At 39.2% G+C, this 24,631-nt stretch overlaps 1 long non-coding RNA gene across 1 annotated transcript; it reads right to left on the bottom strand.

Moving 5' to 3' along the window:
• Positions 1-4,110: 4,110 nt before the first annotated feature.
• LOC109916297 lies at positions 4,111-24,407 on the bottom strand. Its single transcript, XR_007261303.1, has 4 exons — positions 24,341-24,407; positions 21,626-21,683; positions 17,119-17,189; positions 4,111-4,218 (listed from the first exon to the last, which is right to left on the bottom strand). It is a non-coding gene; the product is annotated as an uncharacterized LOC109916297 (long non-coding RNA).
• Between the last annotated feature and the right edge of the window lie 224 nt (positions 24,408-24,631).

The raw sequence follows: 24,631 nt of genomic DNA on the forward strand, positions 1-24,631 counted from the left end.
GATGTCTGGGAGTGGAATGATCCATCTTGGGAACAGATGCAGCAGATAGGAGCACAGGATTGCATTCTTACAGGAGGGCGGGTGACAGGAGGTGTAGTCACGGTATAGTCAAGTAGCTGTGTACGCTACACTCAACACTACCTTCCGGTTGCCAGCCATTTTAACTCTCCCTCCCCTCTCTTGGTGACATGTCCATCCTGGGCCTCCTCCAGTATCACAATGACACCACCTGCAAACTGAAGGAACAACACCTCATGTTCTGCCTCAGGATCTAACAGCCTGATGGCCTCAACATAGAATTCACCAGTTTCAAAATCTCCCCACCCACAGCGTCATCCCATGTCCAACTCTCCCTCTCATCCCTGCCTTCTTGACCTGGCACAATTTGACAATCTTCTTTCTCACCTATCCACTCCATCCTTCCCATTGACCAATCGCCATAACCCCCTACCTACATTCACCTACCACCATCCCACCTGCCTTCTCCCAGCATACCTCCCCCACCCCGGTTTATGTCCAAGTCCCTTTCCTCTCCCCAGTCCTGATGAAGGGTCCCAACCCAAAACATTGACTTTCCTGCTCCTCTGATGCTGCCTGACCTGCTGTGTTCCTCCAGCTCCACACTGTATTGACCTGGTCGCAAATACACTGAACCTAAAATTCTCTCTTTCAAGCCTCTCTCCGATTCGCAACTACTTTCTTGATTAGGAAAAGTCGCCAAACAGCCTATTACAGAAATTAGATCTAGCTGATGCGACTTTTAGACTACTAAATAGTAGGTTTTCTTCTCAAATGGATATTAATGAAGCAGATGGATTTGTATGACAATCCACTATTGATATGACATTCTTTCTTCCAGCTTAAATAATTGAATGTAAATTTCCCAGTTTCTTTGAACATAAATAACCTTAAATTACCAGTCCAGTAACATTAACCACAATGCTACCAGACTCGAACCTGCCCTTAAAAATAAAATTTCTGCTGTTCGCTCTGTGGTAACAGGTTCCACATTCTAACAGCTGAGGAAAAACACTGGATTTACTAATTACAATTTTCATTTATGGCACTCAGATCTGACCACACACATCCAAAATTTAACAATAGCTGAGAAGTCACTTACAAAATCAAGAAAACTTATGACCTGCATCAATTTGCTGGCGACAGGCATTGTACCTCTGATCATATAGGAAAAATTACCTGTGCCATTAAGATATCAGGTACACCTGATTTATGCAACAGCACTGCAACCAGGCAGGGCTATTTCAAATGATGCAGTGTGATAAAAATGCACCGAATGATTCTCAGAGACTTAATAGAACAGAATTTCATTAGTACTGCAAGTCTACCATTTTAAAAAATAGTTCACACACAGATTTACAGTTTAACTCTTCTCAAGATCTAAATTCTCCTAATTTCATAACCACATTTTAATCACTGAACTGAGGATTTTAGGGATTACAAGTGTCAAACATATTTACAACTTGCCAATGGAAGACTAGATTGGTTCTGAATCAATGCTGCTCAATCCTTCTTAATTTGGGTATTTAACTCCAGAAACAATGTTTCTCTCCGGTTCAATGTTGGGATAAAACGAAGAAAACAAAAAGCAGCATATTTGCTGAGGTAAAGGAATATTCCACCAGGGGTCAATTTTGCTTGAAAACTGAGCAAAATATTACACAACAATACTTTTATTTCCTTCCAACATTATAGTATTCAAATAAAATCCTGTACAATGAAGTCCAGCTGTTTTCTCAGCTCCATACATCCTTTGCCTGTGCTGGCTGTTCAGATTACATATTATTTCAGAACAAAGCAATTGTATTGAATTTTGTAGTCTCAACTATTAACTTGTATCCAGTAAATCTTGACTAATTACTGTTCATGCTCAGAAGCTACTCGTCGAGCATTCTGAAACATGAAATTTCCATTTCTTCCTTTTATGCAGGAACATGCCTTATCAAAATAGCAAAGTGCTTCTAAATTAGTTTGCATGAAAGATGGGCCTTCGCCCCCTCCCCAAGCTATTCTGGCTATGTTATCCAATGTGCATTTTGGTCCTCTTCCCCTCTTGCAATATAAAACTCATTTACCCATTCGTATTCATTACCATGTGATATCAAAACAGTTTGAGGATGCAATTTTAAACAGCAGCCTTGATGTGTGAGCTTAGTGATTCAAATTTGAAGTGACATTTTACAGCCAGATCGTTCAATCATCTACTTTATGTATCACAGTAAATCAATGTGCATCAGCATACAAGGGAGTAAGATCAGACACGTCAGTGAGAACTCATCTAGCAACCTAGTCACTAAATAGTTAAAGAGGTATCAACCTCGATAATGATGCAGAGGCAAGCTAGAAGCTTGCTGCTGTTTCCTGGAAATACAAACTATAAGTAAAAGCCAAGAAATTTATGGAAAAGAGATTCCAAAGTGACCTAAAGTTTTCAAGATTATGAAGGAAAATCACAAAACTGATACAGAAATACCGTTCAAATACCATTGCAATAAAATTGAAAATTAGCATGACAGAAGTGAGGAGAATCACACAATGTATTTTTCCAAAGGCTATGACAGCTGCAAAATTAATTACCAGGGAAGGTCAATGAAGTGGGCACTCTGAAAAGAATGGAGAGACAATTAAAGCAGAAAGTGTTGGAGAAATTCAGTAAGTATGACAGCATCTAAGGAGAGACAAATAGAGTTAATGTTTCAAATCCAATGATTCTTCCTCAGAACACTTTTTATTTCAGATCTTCGGCATCCACAGTGCTTTATTTTTATTGAAGAGATAATTAGTCAGGCCTCTTGTGAAAGGGAAGGGGCTTTGTAATGGCGAAGGGAGGAATGTAAGACTAATTAAAAAGGAATATTTTGCGGGAGATCAAAAAGCATTTTATTTCATCTAAAATGCAAGCTCACTTTTGTTGCAATTTATTCACTACTAGTTAGGACATTTAGAAATTGTGACCTGTAAAGTTACCTAGTTGCCCTCTTGTAAACCACATTATATTGTGTAATGATACAATGGCTTTTTGCCCCGTTTTGTTTTAATGACAAAAGATTGAGACATAGGCGATGAGCACTCTGCTCTAAGCCAATAAAGTAAACAGCTTGTGAGACCTTGGTATTTTTTTTTAAAAGTTGGAAAAATAGAAGCAGCCTGAATGGGTGGGGTCAAACTCCCACAGAACCAAGATTTTAGTTTCAGCTTTCAGCAGCTGCTGGAGTTGTGAAAGTTGCTACATCTCTCTCTCTCCTTTGCTACAGCTAAAAGCTTGGGTTCTCTTCCTGCTGCTAGAATTGCATGAGTCAAACTATTTCACTGATTTTGCCCATGCCAAGGCTGTGCTTATGGAATGTTATTGTATTGGAACAGTTAATGAGTGATTCATTATTTTGTTAAGTATTTTGATAGAGTTACAGTTAAGCCAATACTTTTCTTTTTATTTCGTCTGTATTTTAACTACAGTGTCTGAATCGTGTGGTTTGTTTCAAGTCTGGTGTTTGACCAATTGAATTGCATCTGGAAAACAATGCTTGGCATTCGCCTTTAAACTAAGAAAACATTAAGGTCTAGGCTATCTCCTTGACACATCTTGAAGGGGTTTGGTCTGGTGCATAACAATTTTGAACAAGTTTAACATTGTTACAAATGAACAAATTTTATCAAAAATGCATTAATCACTCGCCTCACAAACTAGAGATTGTGTCCTAAGTCATAGAAAATTAAACCTTCCAGCAATGCTAAAAATCAGTACCCTCAGTGTATCATTGCATCGATTTGCTGCTTGTTCTGTGAAGTTTCAGTAATGCATTTGCCAATTATTCTCCCAGGTCATCATAAGTTCATCTACAGCATGCAAATTTTAGCAATGCACACCCAACAAGATTGTATCAGTTATCACAAATTGTATTTAATTTCTACATATACAGTCAAGCTCATATTACTTAGAACACAATTGTCTCCGGTGGCAAAGATATAATTTACTCTTTTCAGGAAGGTAGAACAAAAAGTAAAACAAAGTCTTTACCTAAGATTTTTGAAGCTAAATCTTTAAAACTGTGCAATAATTTTAAAAAATCCCTTTGAAATAATGGACCATTACCTGCCGTTCTTGTCTCTTGCATCGATTTCTGCCCCTTGGTCGATCAGGTAATGACACACCTCAGCATGGTTGTTCTGTGCAGCCTGGATCAATGGTGTAAAACCTTCCTGGAATTCCAAATAAATTGAGAGTTTCACCGCAAATGAACTTAATATTGGCCCTATGTACAGATAAGATCATTACACGGCTCAGATTTTAACTTTAAGTAAAGTGGATTTTGCTAGGCTGGGGCAAATTAACCAGGATATTCCCAGGTTCCATCACCATTATTGCATTGAGCTGGTGAATTTCTGAGGCATTTTTGATGTCATGCTCAAATTGCCTTGTTACTAAGACAGTGACTCTCACCTGTTATTTAGTGGGCAGTTACCGTACCTATATATACACATTACAACTGAGATAAGATTTGGACTAGAGCAGATCTGATAGATTTTGACCCTAGTGTTAACAGGGAGCATACATGAATAGGTGTTACTTGATGTTCTTATGTCTTTTTCAAACAGTTAGCTGGTGACTGGGAAGAGGATGATAACTGATCACTAGAATATAAGAAATGGGAATAAACCATTTGGTCCATTGAGCCTGCTCTGCTATTGTGTCCTATCATGGTTGATCTTGGGCTTGAGCTCCACTTGCCAGCCCCGCTCCCCAAATCGTTCAATTCTTGAGATACCATGGAATCCTTTAGTGCAGAAGAAGCCCTTCAGCCCACTGATAAGCCTGTCCACTCCATCCTTAATCATATTCAGAGATGGAGCATACATCACTCTCTGGGTAGAGAATTCCAAAGATTCACAACCACTTCTGGGTAGCAACTTTTCTTTGTTTAACTCTAAATAATAGGATCCCCTCTCCTGTTTTAGATTCCTCTACCAGCAGAAACAATCTCTCGATGCCTGGCTTATTAAACTTCTTCACAATCTTGTAAGTTTCAATGAGATTATCTAATTGTTCTATATTTCAGATAACATAGACCCAATTTCCTCAGGCTTTCATCATTTGAGAAGCCACTTAGCCCAAGGTTCGATTTAATTAATCTTCACTTAATGATCTCTAGTATAAGGATATTGTTCCTTAAACGTGGAGACCAAAACTAAAACACTGTATAATTGTAACAACACTTCTTTATTTCTGTGCCCTAATCCCTAATACAAGCATACTCAAGCGTCTTTAAACATCAACACTTAGGCATTTCATGCCTTCTTAAAAAAAGACTTTCAGCATGTCTATTTTGCGACCAAAGCGAATGACCTCACTTCACTACAATATAATCCATCTGCCAGTTTACTACCCACTCACTTCACCTGTCTATACCTCTGCTCAGGCCCTTGCTACGTTCGTGTCACTGTGTGTGAAGAATGGAACATTTAGTTCTGGAACACAGGTTTCCACTATACATACAAAATTACAGACAAAGACATTTACCGTACAGGAGGAGGCCATTTGACCAATCATGTTCGTATTGGTCAACAAAGATCTGACTACACTAATCCCACTGTACAGCTCTTGCCCCATAGCCCTAGAAGTTATGGCAACACATGAACAGCTAAACACTGCTTAAATGTTGAGTGTTTCTGATTCAACCTCCCTTTCAGGCTGTGAGTTCCAGTTTCCACCACCCTCTGGATGAAACTGAAATCTTAACTCCCCTCTTACCTCAAATCTATACCTCTTGGCTACTGACCCTATACTGATGGTTAAAAGTGACTTCCTATCCACGCTCCTACTAACCTTATAATCCTCCATCATGTCCCATATCTATCTGTACTGCTGCAAGCAAAATATCCCCAGTCAATCCAATCTTTCCTCATAGCTCATACTCTCCAGCTCCAGCTGCATTTGGCACATCTCCTCCACACTGCCTCTAGGGTAATCACATCCTTCCTGTAATGTGGTGACCAGAACTGCACATTGTACTCCAGCTGTGGGCCTACCAGCGTATTACACTGATCCAGTATAACCTCTTTGCTCTTGTAACCAGAAGTCAGCCTAGATTTTCCATTTGTCTAACTTTTCCTGGATAATTATTTATGGCAGTGGAACCCTCCAAGTTTTCCAATTTAACTGGATGCTTTTGGAGGATTACAGGCATTGGGGTATTGCCCACCAGAATCTTTACTCTTCCAGGCACTGCCTCAGAGTCTGCTATGTTCAGAATTTTGCAAGGTGCCAACTCGCATTTCCTATGATGCAGAAACGACTATCTGGCCTTCTGAAAAACCAGGCCATTTTCCTTAATAAATGAGTGCAGTTCTGATTAAAATTTTAGCCATGACCCACTGACAGCGAACCTTCTGGGCCATTCACCATTAGGAATGAATACAAATCCAGAGCGAAATTTATTCATCTCAAGTTTACATTGTTCTACCTGCTCATGTCAAAACAGAGCTTTTAAATGTTAAACCATTGGATATTTATTTCTTTTGGACGATCAGTCTTCTACATTGGATTAGTTGGCAGAACTATATGCCAAAGTAATCTCGTAAGGCTTTTAGATCAATCTAATGAGTTCAGCTTGAGAAGCATAAAGTTTCACTTGAATAAGAAAACATTAAAATTGAATATTTTAAAACTGACAGGGAATGTATGACGTCTCATATTTTCCACCATAAAAATAGAAGATTAATTGATCAAGGGATTCCAAAGCTTTTCATTGTTCAAAAGGATTAATCATGCTTACACAATATGTGGTTATTATATTTAGCACAACAAATGGACATTTAGTGATTGATTGTCAAAATATCGTTTCTTAAAATCTGCTGAAAAATTTTAAGTGGTGTGATGGCCCATGTGCTTTTGCCATCAGAAGATGACATCTTATTTTGGCTCAATGGATTTCTGGCAAAGGTAAAACACAACTAGGTTTCATTAAATTATTACGTTACCAGGTTGCCTGGAAGAAGACAGCAGAAAACAAGTTAATTATCAGGACAGTAGGTTCCTAGGGGTAATATGCTGTTCAAACAGCAAACTTTGTCTGAGTCTGCAACAAGATGGAATGAACGAAACATCTCTATTAGCAGAGTTTGGTTAAAATTCTGCTGAAATAAGTTAAAACTCTTGGAATCTGAAAAGACTCTACTAACAGTGAGGTAAACCTCTAGTATATAACCAATTGTGGGCAGGACTGAGGTAGAAAGAGAGAGAGATTAGAGAGAAAAAATTTTAGATACTCAACTTCATTGTTAAGAAATATTAGAACTAGAGACACCAATGATAAAGAGGAAGTTTGCAACTTTGAATAGTTGGAGGTTACTTGAAGGGACAACATGATTAGAAGTAAACAGAAGGTCCAAGAAATCTCAGCCCACAAATGAATAATTGACACAGTACCCAGATCAAGCAGTTAATCTTTCACATTTCTGTAAGTATTTGATTTGAGGGCATTGGGTTGAATGTAGATGAAAACAGGAATTACAATAATTAATGCAGAGTATACGTAACTGTGTTCACGATAGAAAGTTTAAGAGTATTGTTATTATAGTTCAAGTTCTTTGATGGCTGTGCGGTGAAATTATTGTTTAAACTGAGAAATTGGTGGCTTCATTCCCTCAGTACATACCTATGTCTTCAGATTCTAGAAGAAAACTGAAAATATACCTGGTCTCTATTGAAATTATAACTGTGGAATTTGTAACAGTCTTTCAAGGATGATGCCTGATATGGAGGGATTGTCTTATGAGCAAAGACTAAACAGGCTGGAACTCTACTTACTGGGTTTTAGAAGAATGAGAGGCGATCTCACTGAAACATATAGGATTCTGAAGGAGCTTGATAGGGTAATTGCAAAGAGGATGTTTCCCCCTAACAGGAGAGTCTGGGAGCAGAGTAAAGGGATGCCAATTTAAGACTCAGATGAGGATGAATTTCTTCTCTCAGTGGGTTGAGAGTTTTTGGAACTCCTTGCCACCAAGACCTGTGGGAGGCAGTGTCCTTTTGTATATTTAAGGCTGAACTGAATAGATTTTTTATTAGTAGTGGAATCAAAGGTTATAGGGAAAATGCAGGAAAGTGGAAGTGAGGAAAGCTATAAAGTCCATGATCTTATTGAATGGCAGAACAAGCTCAAGGGGCCGAATGGCCTACTCCTGTTCCTATTTATTATGGTCTTATGATCAATCTGGGAAACATCGCCAGCAAGGTACATTTAGAGTTAACTTTAGAGTAAAATTCCCCAACTGTTAATGTACAGAAGTGAGATGCATGCTGATTCTCAGATGACCTACAAGAGTGTTAGCCATATTTTTTTCCTCTTTATTCTGTAGTGAATGATTTGACCTCAGCTGCATCCTGCAACATAATTATGAACAGGAGTTAGGAACAGCAGGCCATTCATTCAAGCCTACTCACCATTCAATAAGAGATAGTAGGAACTGCCCTTGCTGGAGAATCTGAGATAACAAGGTCTAGAGCTGGATGAACACAGCAGGCCAAGCAGCATCAGAGGAGCAGGAAGGCTGACGTTTCAGATCTGGACCCTTCTTCAGAAATGGGGGAGGGGAAGGGGATTCTGAAATAAATAGAGAGAGAGGGGGAGGTGGATGGAAGATGGATAAAGGAACAGATAGGTGGAGAGGAGACAGACAGGTCAAAGAGGCGGGGATGGAGCCAGTAAAGGTGAGTGTAAGTGGGGAGTTAGGATGGGGGTTGGTCACTCAAGGGGAGATGGAGGCGGGGATGAGGCTGGTAGGTAGGGGGTGGGGGTGGGGGTGGGGGTGGGGGTGGGGTAGGTCAGTGAGGTGAGAGGAGCGGATAGGTGGGAGAAAAGACGGACAGGTCAAGGAGGCGGGGACGAGCTGGGCTGGTTTTGGGATGAGGTCAGGGGAGGGGAGATTTTGAAGCTTGTGAAGTCCACATTGAGACCATTGGGCTGCAGGGTTCCCAAGAAAAATATGAGGTGCTGTTCCTGCAGCCTTCGGCTTGCAAAGTTGTGGCACTGGAGGAGGCCCAGGATGTGGGAGGGGGAGGGGAGTTGAAGTGGTTCGCGACTGGGAGGTGCAGTTGTTTGTCGCGAACCGAGCGTAGGTGTTCCACAAATCTATTTCAAGCCTACTGACTCCTACAGCTACCTAGAATACACCTCCTCTCACCCACCTTCCCGCAAAAACGCCATCCCCTATTCCCAATTCCTTCGCCTCCGCCGCATCTGCTCCCGAGGTGAGGCATTCCACTCCCAGACATCCCAGATGTCCTCATTTTTCAAGGACCATAACTTCCCCTCCGCAGTGTTCGAAAATGCCCTCAACCGCATCTCCCGCGTTTCCCACAACTCATCCCTCACACCCTCTCTCTGCAATAACAACAAAAATAGAATCCCCCTCGTCCTCACGTACCACCCCACCAACCTCCGGATTCAACGCATCATCCTCCACCACTTCCGCCAACAGCAAAAATCTGACCCTTTGTGGAATACCTACGCTCGATCCGCGACAAACAACTGCACCTCCCAGTCGCGAACCACTTCAACTCTCCCTCCCACTCCTTGGACGACATGTCCATCCTGGGCCTCCTCCAGTGCCACAACTTTGCCACCCGAAGGCTGCAGGAACAGCACCTCATATTTTTCTTCGGAACCCTGCAGCCCAGTGGTCTCAATGTGGACTTCACAAGCTTCAAAATCTCCCCTCCCCGACCTCATCCCAAAACCAGCCCAGCTCGTCCCCGCCTCCTTGACCTGTCCGTCTTTTCTCCCACCTGTCCACTTCTCTCACCTCACTGACCTGACCTACCCCATCCCCACCCCCTACATACCAACCTCATCCCTGCCTCCTTGACCTGTCCACCTTTCCTTGACTGACCAACCCCCATCCTAACTCCCCACCTACACTCACGTTTACTGGCTCCATCCCCGCCTCCTTGACCTGTCCATCTCCTCTCCACCTATCTGTCCTTTATCCACTTTCCATCCGCCTCCCCCCTCTCTCTATTTATTTCAGAATCCCCTTCCCCTCCCCTATTTCTGAAGAAGGGTCCAGACCTGAAACGTCAGCCTTCCTGCTCCTCTGATGCTGCTTGGCCTGCTGTGTTCATCCAGCTCTACACCTTGTTATCTCACCATTCAATAAGATCTGTCTGTGTTCCAAATTCCATGATTACCTTTGACTCCAATCCTAATTAGACTATACTTCCAACTTAAAAATATCCAATGACCCTAGCTCCACCACCATGTGGGGCAGAGAATCCTGAAGTCAAACAACCCGCTTTAGAGATAAAAAGATCCTTTCATCTTTGGCCTAAAGGGGCAACGACTAATTTTAGAACAGCATCACCTCACTGCCCACACGAGTAAATATTCTTTCCATGGCCATCTTGTCAGGACCATACTGGATCTTATAAACTTCAATCAAATCACCCCTTGCTCTTTTGAACTCTACTGAAAGTAAGTCGAGCCGGTCTATGCTTTCCTCATTAGACAATCCACGCATTCCAAGTATTAATCCATTAACCCTCCTCTAAACAGCCTCCAAATATTTACATCCTTCCTGAAATTAGGAGATAGAAATTGTACATAGTATTCCAGATGTGATTTCACCAATGCCCTCTTCAATTGTGTTTTCTGAAATATCTTCTTTAAACATCTGCTATTGCTTCTCTACTGATCGTTCTTTTCAGTGAACATTGCAGTTGACTTCAGCTAGCTCAGCTTTCATTGTGTTCCGAAGAGGGGTCACTGGACCCAAAATATTACTCTGATTTCTCGCCACAGATGTTGCCAGACCTGCTGAGATTTTCCAGCAATTTCTGATTTTGTTTCAGCTTTCATGCTGCTTTTTAAGTTTAAAATGCAGTGTAGACCCCCCACTTCTTTCAAATTGGTTACAGAATTCAATTTTATTATGATCACTGCTACCCAAGCTTCCTTTCTTGTGAGGTCATTAACTAAACCTGTCGGGGTTATACAATACCGAGTCTAGTATAGTCTGCATTTTGTTCAGTTACAGGACATACTGCGGTAAGAAACCAACTGGCAAGCCTTCTACGAACTCTTCATCGAGGGTACCATTAGCAATCTGATCTTTCCAGTTAATACATAAATTAAAATCACCCATAACTGATGTCATTCCTCTCTCGCACACACTCAATATTTCTTCTTGTATGATTCCTCCTACTTTGTGGTTACTGTTTAGGGACTTACACAAAGGACGTCTTTCCCCTGCTACTCCTCATCTCCACCAAAAAGAAAATTCTACAATTGTGTTGCTTGAACGAAGGTCATCTCTCTGTTTTTGTTTTATCGTATTCATAATTTGATTGCTAAATTAAAATTACTATGAACACATTACACTGAGAGGCATAGATAGAGTGGATAGTCAGAGACTTTTTCCCAGGGTGGAAACAACTATTACGAGGGGGCATAATTTTAAGGTGATTGGAGGAAGTTATAGGGGAGATGTCAGAGGTAGGCTCTTCACTCAGAGAGTGGTGGGCGTGTGGAATGCGCTGCAGCAGTGGTAGTGGAGTCAGATACTTTGAAGACTTTTAAGCGACTCTTGGATAGGCACATTGGAGAGTAGTAAAATGTAGGGTATGCAGGATAGATTGATCTTAGTAGGATAATAGGTTGGCACAACATCGTGGGCCAAAGGGCCTGTATTGTGCTGTACTGTTCTATGTTCTATGTTTTTTAAACACATTATAAATAGCAGCATGACTCATTGCCAACATGGAGTCATATAATATATAGAAACAAAGGTCTAATAACAATTCATCTAACCTTACAGTAAAAGATTGTTACTTTTCAACAATGCAAAAGAATGTCCATTTATATCACAGATTCAATTATATCAGATTTTTCAACAATATATCCTATGAAGAAACAGGCAGCTGCTACAATATTCATGTGAGGATTGCAAAGGATCCAAAATAGAAATCTCAAACGAATCAGCTGAAAAGCAGATTTATAGGCCATCGACAAAAAGTGTATTTTCTACTTTTAGCAGGAAAAGGGAACAAAAAAAATAAAATTTCCCTTGGAACCAAGGAAACAAAACACATTTTGAACTGAAGAGGAAGGCTTTTTATTGAATGGCGATTTTGTGGAGCTTATTAACATATGCAACAAGAGGTTCCTACAAAATGTTTTGCAGTTATTTAATGTGAACATTCCATATGAATGAATACTCAAATGCTTTTGTTTTAAGGGTGCATGTTAGAACCAGACTAGCTTAGTCACACCATTGTATGTCTAAGATCCAAATAAGGCTTAGGAAGAACCATATACCATGTTAAATGCAGCATTTCAATATTAGGTGTCTCGTAGATCATTCAAATGGAAGGTACATGTGCACATTTTAATCAATAAATCAATTCAAGCTGTGATCACTACAGCAACATTATAGCATGCATTGCTAAAAGTCTAACTACAAAAAATGTCAATTCATCTGCCATATACCCATCAGAAATAGGGACAGAAATATTTTGAAATATGCACATATCCTAACCATTTAAATATGAAAGCTTGTTACGAATCTGTCAGTCTGATTTGAATTAAAATATAAGACATTGAGTTAAATTTCACACATTAGCCTGAAGACAAAAGTATTTAAACGTTTTATCGTGAGGTTATTTTTCTAAATAACTTTCCAGTGACCACCTTTTTAACTACTCCAACAATTTGTAAACATAACCTTTGTAGGCTCAGTTTTGTGCCCATTTATAACAAATGTAAACTGGCAATGCAATGTAAGAATTTGGCAAGCATTAACAGCTTTAAATGAGACTGTAAATGTCATTGACAGAAATCAACCCGATTGGGTGGAATAGTGGAGATGTCAAGGTGTTCAAATATTATGGGGAATATTACTTAGTTGCCTTGGAGATCAAGTCAAGGGAGAAATTTTGCTCAGAATTTCCTTTGAAAATTAAATAATTTAGAGTGAGTATAAAAAGAAATTGTACTTAGTGTGTGGAATCCACAAATTGACCAACTAAATTGCCTTCTTGTACTTATTAATAGATCATTGTGAACAAACACTTAACATATTGCTATAAACAAATGTGTTCTCAAAGGAAAAATCATTTGAATGAACTATGTTCGAGCCATATTAGTGTGTATAACCTTGTTGCGTTCAATGTATATCATGAGGCACAATGAATGAGCTATTTAAATTAAATTGGGGAAGAAATTATGCCGAGGGTAAAAAGCACTTCAGGCCATTAGTATATTAAAGGAGCTCTGTACAGGTACCAATGGGATTGCATGCCTCTGGGGAGGTTGACAAAGCTGGTGCTTCCAAAAAAACTTTCCTACATTTTTTTCTATTTGAACATTGTACATTCCCACACCAGTTCAATGGCTGTTTGAGCATCTGTAGATTTTGTCCTACAGTAAGTTCTCACTTAAAGTTGCTGTCGCATTTCTGAAAATTGCACCTTTTAGCAAAACAACTTTAAATGAAGCATGGTTTACCATAGAAATCAACATTAAGGTTACTGCGAGGTTCCTGCAAAGTCAAGAACAAAGAACAAAGAACAAAGAAAATTACAGCACAGGAACAGGCCCTTCGGCCCTCCAAGCCTGCGCCAATCCAGATCCTCTATCTAAATCTGTCGCCTATTTTCCAAGGATCTGTTTCACTCTGCTCCCTGCCCATTCATGTATCTGTCTAGATACATCGTAAATGATGCTATCGTGCCCGCCTCTACCACCTCCGCTGGCAATGCGTTCCAGGCACCCACCACCCTCTGCATAAAGAACTTTCCACGCATATCTCCCTTAAACTTTTCCCCTCTCACCTTGAAATTATGACCCCTAGTAATGGAGTCCCCCACTCTGGGAAAAAGCTTCCTGCTATCCACCTTGTCTATACGTCTCATGATTTTGTAGACCTCAATCAGGTCCCCCCTCAACCTCTGACTTTCTAATGTAAATAATCCTAATCTACTCAACCTCTCTTCATAGCTAGCACCCTCCATACCAGGCAACATCCTGGTGAACCTCCTCTGCACCCTCTCCAAAGTATTCACGTCCTTTTGGTAATGTGGCGACCGGAACTGTACGCAGTATTCCAAATGTGGTCGAACCAAAGTCCTATACAACTGTAACATGACCTGCCAACTCTTGTACTCAATACCCCGTCCAATGAATGAAAACATGCCGTATGCCTTCTTGACCAATCTATCCACCTGCGTTGCCACCTTCAGGATACAATGGACCTGAACACCCAGATCTCTCTGTGTATCAATTTTCCCCAGGGCTTTTCCATTTACCGTATAACTCCTTTTACTCAGGGGAAAAAAAAAAATAATGTATAGGTTGATATACTGCACATGTGTATTCCGAGATGAAATAGCTTCCAAAATAATAAAACATTAAACATATAAGAAACTCTGTACAGTCAGGATACTCAGTACTTCAGGACCAATCTTAGCAGCAGCAAATTTAAAACTGTATACAATTGAAGCGGTGTACATTCCTAACTGCCCATATTCATAAAGAAAATAACCTTTAAAATAAAAAGCATTTAAAAATATAAAACACAATATAAATGCAAGCACATGCACGATAAAAACGACTAAATTACACTTGATGAACTATTAATAGATCCTGCTCCACCTAGTGGAAGAATTGGCCAGTGCAGGCAGATCTACCTGCACCTACCAATTCTGCAACTTGGTGGAGCCAAGAACTTCAGTGTGAACTCAGAATGACAGATAGAACAGAAACGAAGGGCAGAAGTGGGAGCCAGGAAGGTGGGGTGGCGAAACAGGACTGAGGGGCCTTCTCGTTTTCAAGGAGTATTGCTAATTCCTCGGACTAAATCGATTTGGAAAGAACGCAGGAATAGGGTACTGAGTTGGACGATCAGCCATGATTGTATTAAATGGTGGAGTAGGTTCAAAGGGCTGAATGGCCTACTCCTGCTCCGATTTTGTATGTTTCTATGAAGCAAGATAGGAGGAGAGCCGCAACGACTGAGCCTGGGAGCAGAATCTCTGAAAATTGACATGCAAGTCGGGAATCAAAGTCAAACAAAAATATGGTCACTACTTTATATTAAAGCAAAGCAATGAAAATGGAGTCATCTTCAACAGGGACTTAACTGTATAAAGTTATTTTTATAGAGTGTGGAGTAATTTTATTTCATATAATAAAATGCATCCTACCTGTGGTGTTGGTATATTTTAATTTGCCAGGGATAAATTAAGCATTGGTTAAAAATATACTGATGAATGTGAAGTAAATTCAATCATAAAGATGAAAATAGTAGTTTTTTTTGTTATGGAGGTAGGCAAATTAATGGGGATTGGAGTTACAACGGGAAATAATGTAATTCTCCAAGAACCAGCACACTCCAACAATTAAAAAAGGAAATACATGAAATCATATTGAATTGCCAAATTGATCATAATGTACACAGCTTATCATAAAAATAGTTGAAACTTTGTTTCTGTGCTAAGGGTAAGGGTTGTGTTTGTGTTGAATAATGAACATTTGGACTCCATTAAAACAGGAAGTTGAAGCATGAAGAAGCATTTTGACTTAGAAGGCCGCGACTGGTGTTCGTTATAGAATGGGAAGTTGGTTGTGAGATGGTGAAGTGCAATCACAATCAGTGTTTTCCTGAAGTTCAGATCGATGGCGGAGGAAAGAAGGAGAATGGTGCATTACACATGTCAGTAGAGAATGGGCAGCAGCGAAAACTAGCAGCAGATGTGAAGCCGGGTACCCTACACAGTAGATGTAAAATAGAAGGGATTGAACAGAGGTAGGATAATTGTGCTTATGGTAGCAACAGAAATAAGGAGATGGAGAACACAGGACTGAGAAGTAGGCCATTCAGCCCTTTGAGCCTATACTGCCCTTCAGTAAGATTATGGCTGATCTAAGTGTAGTCTCAAACCACCACTTTGTTCACCTCCCATAAACTGTGAGCTCCTTTTCTATCAGAATCCTATCAAACTCAGCCTTGAATAAATTCAATGATTTGCCCTTAATTGCTTTCTGGGACAAAGGGGAAAAAATGTGAGTGGCAGGAAGGAGCTGAAAAGTTGAAATAGCGAAACAGAAATGAGTGGGAATTGGAGAAGTTGTACATATTCTAGCCAGCTGAGCAGAGACACATTAGAAAACATCAGGGAAAGGGACAAATGGTCATTAAAATGCTCAGAGTAACGGTGTGCCTAGGTTGCAATGAACACAAAACAATCGAATTTTACATCTAGATTGAAAGGGAGAAGTGGATGTCAAAGACTAATATTTTAAACTTAAATAAGGGCAACTACATGACTATGAAAGCTGGGCAAGTAGATACCAATCTAGGAGAGAGATCACAGAGAAATAACGGCAGACCTACACAGAATAAATATATTCCTCCTGAAACTAAAAACCCCAAAATGAGGACCTGCAATCCAAGGTTAACTAGAGAAGTTAGAAAATACCAAACTGTGCAAAGATGGGGAGTTAATAGTAGATAATGAGGAAATGGCAGATGAAATGAACGTTTTTTGAAGTAGTCGGTTCTGATATAATGCGATAGTTCAGTTGTCATGTGACCTCGCATTAAGAAAATTGTGCATTAACTGCGACATTTAAAGTGATAGGGATGGAATGGCGTTATAGCCAATACAGGTAGGGAAAGTTTGCATTGTCCAAATAGCATTCTATAATTCTTCAATCGCGTTAAAACCAATTCGTGTTGAAGAAACACATGTTTTATCACATCTGACTGTATTCAAGAAATTTAAAGCTAATTCTCAATCAGAGGAGATTAGGTGGGTTGGTATCATGACTATGCAACCATTAACTGCTTACTAACTTGGAAGTCTCAAGTTGGGAGGACTCTGAAATAGGACGTGAAAACAAGCTTGAGAAATGAACAGATAGTCTCAAGCATAACAGAGAAACATGGTCAAAATCAGCTAAATAATTAGTGATGTCCATAAAATAGTTGAAAAGTCTACTATACGAATACTCAAAGGTTAGTCTTAATAAGATCAAATTATTCAATTAACAGGCAGTTAGATTCTATGAAATGTATACTAGAAGCTACAGTGTGGATACTTACTGTGTCCTTGACATTAATAGGGCACTTATGTTCACACAGCAGTTGAACAATGGAGATACAACCACTTCCAGCTGGAAATTAAAGCATTGAGTTATTGCAATGCCCTTCTATAAAAGCCATACTTGTTTTAATATCATTTAAAAAAATCATATTGTTAATTTGTACTACATGTAGGAGACCAAAATAGAGATAATGCTTTCTTGAATAAGACTATACATTTTCAATCAAGTTCTTTTTGCTTTTTACTGTCTGAAAACCTTGCAATTTGGAAGTACACGACCTGTAACATCAGTTTTGAACTTCTCACAACAGCCCAACCACCATGATTACAAGAAAGTTATCACCTAAACTCTAGCACTCAGTGGCATGGAATTGCTCTGTAAATAATTTCAACTCAAAGTCCTTACTGCTGATAATTTTAAGATAAAATAGATGAACAATATGTCAGAATACACCAATAATAACCAACAAATACACAACAAATGTCACTGCCGCACTCCTTATCGCAGTAGGTTCAGCACTCTCTGTCCTCCTACAATTTTTTTTTGCAGTCCTATCCATGGAACTGCCCTAGATTGTACGGAAAAATGTGTGTCTGTAAAATGTGCATGTGCCTGAATTAGCAACTTATACACCTTCCACACAAAGCTCTTAGCTGACATCACTCTTGATGAAACTTTACCCCAACAAGTTACTGCACCCAATCCCCAAAAGAACCTTCAAACTGCGAACTGATCACGTGGAACACTTGTGACACTATCTCACACTGGAGTGTAGGTGAATATGCTCCACCATCATATAGGCCCCAATCATGCATTTTAGACAAAAGTTTGAGTACCTTTTCTGAGTGTTCTAATGTATAGATACAAAAGCAACGATATAACTTAGGAATCAGTTTTCAATCTAATTTGCAAAAGCACTAAAACAGAATGAGGGCACATCAAGAGGCCTCAGACTTCATTGTACTGGGGGCAGCTTAACTCAAGCCAAGTGCAAGGAAAGATTTTAAATACACTCTAGATCATGAATGTGCCATCTGACATCACAGGCCTTCAAGGAAAAACGTATTAAAAGGACTTTTCTGTTTTCAATATCTGCCCATTGGAATTTATGTTAGAAGAGGCCACAGCAGGTCATGTTTGTTACAATGGGATATTTCAATGCCCATGGCACTGTGCCTCTGTCTCAAATCACAAAACGGAGACTTTTAGAATGCACCTAGCCCCAGACTACACAAATACATCATTATAAGGCGCAATCAGTGATGTCCGGTGAGGCAGAAATCAAAGTAGGAGTCATCTAAATTGACAACTATGTCATTTGGAAAGCTTATTGTCTCAGCTAAAAAGCAATGGACATATCCACCCTCGAACCCTGGAGTAATCAACCCCTACAGTTGGAAAGATTACGCATCAGCCTGGAACAGAGACACTTACAAGTTGTACGAAAGTGGCTGTACAGCTATCTGTGGGACAAAACACTAAGAAGCAGGCTCCGAGGAAAACACCCTCAGGAGGTATTTCTGATCAAAGGGAAGAGGTAAATAGAAAACTAAATACTGTTCTGTTTAAAGAAAGTCAGGGACAACGTGCTGAACCCACAAAACTGGCGAAAAATAAGGAATCTTCTCATCTTGCCAAAATCTGTGCTGAGGAACCCATGTTTACAGGGAAACACCAACTATCCAACAATTGAGGCTATCACAGCTGCTAGATCTGAGTTCAAGTGCTCATTTTTTTGCTTTAGCAACAAGGAACTCAAGCAACAGGCCCTAGTGATATACCACACAGACAACCTTCCTCTAAGTATTCTTTTGTTCCATCTGGACTTGTTTTAGCCTTGTTATCTGTAATTTCTTCTTATTAAATTTCTCTTTTTCCCCATGAAACAGTAATAACTTGAAATAAAGTTAAAGACTGCTTAAATAAAAGCTTGATTGCTGGTCTATTTTAATTTGAATCATTATGAATTTTAAAAAAAACACACAAGTTATATAAACCTAATTTCACTATGGACACCCCTTGTGATATTGGCAATGAATCTGAGGCAGGTTGCAGAATAGCCAGGATACTTCATAAACAAATAAAGCCGTTTCTAACACTATGAGAAAACTATGATCTAACACAGGGTGAGCTCCTATTGGTCTTGTAATGAGTTTACAGTTATGTTGCGTGCTTGCAACTATAATTCTTAGACCAGTACCATACTCATGCTTTCCCCCATATGAACTGAAATCATGTGTAAGCAGACTAAACAAAGGACACCAGTGAGTTTTTACAATAATCTAGTCGCTTTCATGGACATTTTGTTTTAAGCTAATATCCACAAATAGAAACATTTACTGAATTTGATTTCATTAGTTATCCTGGCAGAAGCTACACAAACGTTTTGCATGCTTATAACCACTAGACGGTGGGATTGAATAATTTTCATTGTTTCATGAGGTGCAGATGAATCAGCTCTACCACTAATGTGCAGAAGCATCTTTACAGCTGCCTGCAACTCTTCAATCATGGACTAACAAAACTGGGGCAAGGCATAACTTGGAATCAGATTGCAATGAAACATTTGCATCAGGGATATTTGAACTTTTCCAGATTGGTGAGAAAAGGGCATAAGAACAGTTAAAAAGAAACAGCTGCATTTACTCCTCCATTCCTGTCAATTTACCCATTCTAATGCGGCTGCACTTGGCAGCAGCGAACAACAACAGAAGCTTATAATTGTCAAACACCTTTAACATGATAAAATGTTTCAGGGTGCTTCATAAAACAAATTGTAACACTGAATAGCATGAGGAGATATTACAGTCATTGACTGACAAACATGGTCATAGAGGAACGTGTTAGGGAGTGTCCTAAAGGAGGAAAGCCAGGTGAAGGATTCAAGAGTTTATGATGTAGGCAGCTGAGGAAATATCAAATACTAAGTAGCATAGAGTTCATGTGAGAGGGGAAAAGTTTAAAGGAGATGTATGAGGTAAGTTTATTTTGTTTACACAGAAGGTGGTAAGTGCCTGGTGTGCAGCCAGGGAGGTGGTAGAAGCAGGTATGATAGCAACATTTAAGATCCATTTACATAGACAAATGAACAGGGAGGGAACTGAGGGATATGGGTGAACCATGTGCAGGCAGATAGGATTAGTTTAGAATGGCATCATGGTCAGTGTAGGCATGATAGGCTGAAGGGCCTGTTCCTGTTTTGTACTTTTCTATGTTCTAAGGCATTGTCATCAACAGTGCAGCAATTAAATTCAGGGAAGCTTAAAAGACAGCAATATGGAGAAGTGAGGATGAGGCTATTGAAGGATTTGAATACAAGGATGAGAATTTTAAAATTGAGGAGGCACTTAGCCAGGGGATAAAGATGAGTGAGCCCAGGCTGTTACTATTTAATTCTGTAAAGAGGATGCTAAATATGCATGATTAAAGGTGACAAGGGAAATAGATTCTATGAACTAATAAGTTAACTGTATTAAAATATATAGGAAAAGAAGAGGCAGCCAAAACGTTGAAAGGTTTTACAGCATGCATTTGGTTGAAACAGACCTAGAATCTAAAAGTATCTAACTTCTCCTGATGGTGAATGGGATTTGGAGGAGTCAGGCCATAAGCTGTAGTGTTTGAATGACCTGCAATAAGTGTTAGGGTTAAGGCAGGTAGAATGTAAACTAACATGCATATTACCAAAATGGCAGGCAGTGACCATCTCCAACGAGAGAATTTAATTATCATCCCTTGTTATTCAATGGTCTTACAATCAGCAACTTAACCACGTCAACAATATGGGGTTGCAGGGCTTTGTGAAGGAGAAATCATGTTTAACCAAATTGAGCTTTTTGAACAAGTAACATGTGCTGTGGATAAAGGGACACCAGTGAATGTATTGTACTTAGATTTCCAGAAGGCATTTGATATGTTGCCACATCAAAAGTAATTGTGGGAAATAAAAGCTCATTATGTACGGGATATTATATTGGCGTGGATAGAAGATTGGTTGGCTAACAAGAAACTGCAGCATGACTGTGTCATTTTCTAATTGGCATGGTGTAGTGTGAGACAGGGATCAGTGCTGGGGCTCAATCCTTTACAATTAATGCAAATGAAGAAATCAAATGTATGGTGGCTAAACATGCAGATGACACCAAGGTAAAAAAAGTAAGTTGTGATAAGGACAAAAGCATACTGCAAAAGGATATCGATACATTAAGAGAGTGGACAAAATTCCAGCAGATAAAAGTAAAATGTTCAAAAATGTGATCTGAGTGTCCTGGTACATGAATCACAGAAAGTTAGTATGCAGGTGTAGCAAGTTATTCGGAAAGCTATTGTAATTTCAGTTATTGTAAGGGGAGTTAATTACAAAAGTAACAAGTATATGCATCAGCTAAACAGGACATTGGTGAAACCTCAAAGATATCTATACATGTAGAACAGAGTTTTTAACCATCTAATATTTAGCTCTTCGGTCAATGATCAATGTATTTATACTGTGGTAATATTCTTACCTGCATGGTGCAAGGCTGTCTTCCCATTGCTGTCAACACATTCTACAGGACACTTGTACTAGTAAGAAACAAACAACAAATTTACAGAAGTTTGTTGAAATGCTTTACTCTGGAACTTAAGTTAGTGAATTGAAAACAGACACAATGTTAAATGAGAGACACTTCAGTTTTGTTAATCTGACATTACATCCTTCAGGACTTATACGTATTATGAATATGACAAGGCAGAGATGTTAAAGCGCTAGATTAAATAGTTAATTTGCTGAAGTATTTGACTTCTCGAGGCTATTATGCTTTAAACAGCAATTCAGTTGCAAGTTGAATTAATAAAGTTACCAATGAGTTTTGAATGATGACACAGTTATTACTTCTGCAAGTATAAAAATTAACCTTTAATTAAAGAGATTCAGAATTACATAATTCTACTAATACACAGTAAAACACAGGGTGGCATGGTGGCTCAGTGGTTAGCACTGCTGCCTCACAGTGCCAGGGACCTGGGTTTGATTCCACCCTCAGGCAACTGTCTGTGTGGAGTTTGCACATTCTCCTTGTGTTTGTGTGGGTTTCCTCCAGGTGCTCCAGTTTCATCCCACAGTCCAAGGATGTGCAGGCTAGGTGAATTGGCCATGCTAAATTGCCCACAGTATTCAGGGATATGTAGATTAGGTGGGTCTATAGGGGAATAGGTCTGGGTGGGATACTCTGCGGGTCAGTGTGGATTTGTTGAGCCAAAGGACCTGTTTGCACATGGAAGGGATTGTCTGATTCAAAACAAAGTTTTCAATTTTGATCATTTTAAGTCCTCAATTTCAAGTCAAAAGTTATGACATTAGTCTTAATGTTTAATAGCTTTGAAATGAAGAAGATTGGACTTTTAGTTCCAATGTGGCAAGAAAAAGACACTATGTAGCATAACAAAGAAACCAGCACATTCCTCCTGACTGAAAGGTGGAGACATTCCTACGTATCCCATCCATCTAATGCCTTCACATTATACATCTATGTTGAAGTCAAACAGGTCTCCCCTCTTGCCAACTCTAAAAATCCTTGAATTGTCAATATCAGGCCAAATTCAACCTTACTGAATGTCTGCATATAATCGTTCACTATCCTGCATTCCATTTATAGTTGAAGCTCCTAGAACTTCTAGTTGTAATAAAATCTCAGGTAGGCAGTCTCTCCTACACCAACACTTTTGTTTTCCTACCGATGAGGGTCACCGGGTCTCTCTGCTTTTCGGGTTTACAGAGCAACTGCACAGAAATCAGTGTAAATCGCACAGTACGGCATACAGCATTGCCACCCAACTTAAAAACCAATGACAGTTGGATTAATTAACAAGTACTTCCCACTTGTAATGTTACAGAATCTGGTTTCAGAATGGATGTTAGCCAGGCAACACTTCTAAAAGAGACAATTTTAGTTTTTAAAATCTGTTTCTGTTTCCCTTGCATTAAATATTGATATTTATCACTTTTAACTAGCTGCTAATTTCAATGTTTAGATTTTGTTTTACATTAGTATGTAGTGAAAGAGGAACATTATTCAAATAAATCAACTACACTTTTAGTAGAGTGCATTTTTAAACAAACAATGAATTTTGATTCCAATTACAGATTTTCTGCTTAAAATCACAGATGCTAAGCCCTGTCTCCATCTTCGTTGGTCTTCTTTTCTTCCAGACTCATCCAACAAGCTTGCCTTAAAAGAAAGGAATGGGTCAGAAGGGAGAAAAAGTGGAGAAAAGCATAGAGTTAAAAATCAAATAGGAATGATGAGTGTGCCATATACAAGAATGAATTAAAATAGATTGATGTATAAAGCATGAAAATAATCTAAAGAAAAAAGATCAGTTTTCATAGAAAAGGATAGTGATAAAAGGGGGACAATAACAGAGAAGAGGAATAAAGGGAAACAAGAGCAGGAGGACTAAGCCAAAGAGGAAGTGGAACACAAAGAGAGGTGGTGGATGAAGAACAGAGGAGATTTGTAGGGGAAGGTAATGTTACCAAGCTAACAGTTGAGAAATCATGCAGCCGGGGCTGAATCATTATCATAGTTATAGTCATAGAGGTCTACAGCATAGAAGGCGGCCCTTCAGTCTATCAAGTCTGTGCCAGTCAAAAATAACCACCTAATTGGGGGAAGGAAGGCGGCAACTGAAAAAGTGAGGACAAAAGAAATTGAAGCAAGTAGGAGAGAAACAAAAAGAGAGAGAAAGGGAGAATAAGGAAATATGCAGAAATATAATTTAAGATTCTCATTCACAAATATTAATAACCAGAATGCATTTGAGCAAGAATGAGTCTAAGAACATGTATTGCAAGCAAATACATTTGCGAGGGTGTCACATGATGAAGCTCTCAAGCACCTGTAGAGTGACTGGAAAGTTTTGAGTGTGACAATACTGGAAAATTGTAAAGTCTTACTCTACTGGAAATGTCTTGGCTGATTGGAATTTAAGATTAAAACAGATTAATTAACTTTGCCAAAATAAACAGGATATTATTACAATTTTTTGTCTGGGGCATTAAAACAATTCTTTCAAAAAAAAGGCAGCTTTTTTTAAGCTCATTACACATAATCCAGCTCCCATTCAATATAACATTACATTTTGTATCACTGTTCCGTTAGGCAAGCCGCAACCCATACCCTTCGAACAGCTATTACTTAAATTATAAATTGCATACAGCAAAACCATGTCATCCCTACCTGAAGAATCTTTCTCACACATTCTTGGTGACTATTTTTTGAAGCAAGATGCAAAGCATTGTAACCTAAAATTCAAGGAGGGAGAGAAAAGGTTAAATTTCTTACATTCATCTTTACTTTTTAAGCTGTAGAATACAAAAGTGCCACTTAAATATTAGCTCCCCGATTTTATAAGCACAGTGAGATTTTACAGTTTGACGTGTCCTTTGTAGCTATAAATTCTAAATTGTGGTTTTAAATTTGCAGCTAGAAATAGACTGTACTGGCAAATGAGAAACATAAACCCAGAAT

This window comes from Rhincodon typus, unplaced genomic scaffold (assembly GCF_021869965.1).
Source record: "Rhincodon typus isolate 14 unplaced genomic scaffold, sRhiTyp1.1 hic_rhity00001845, whole genome shotgun sequence".
NCBI classification, from domain to species: domain Eukaryota; kingdom Metazoa; phylum Chordata; class Chondrichthyes; order Orectolobiformes; family Rhincodontidae; genus Rhincodon; species Rhincodon typus.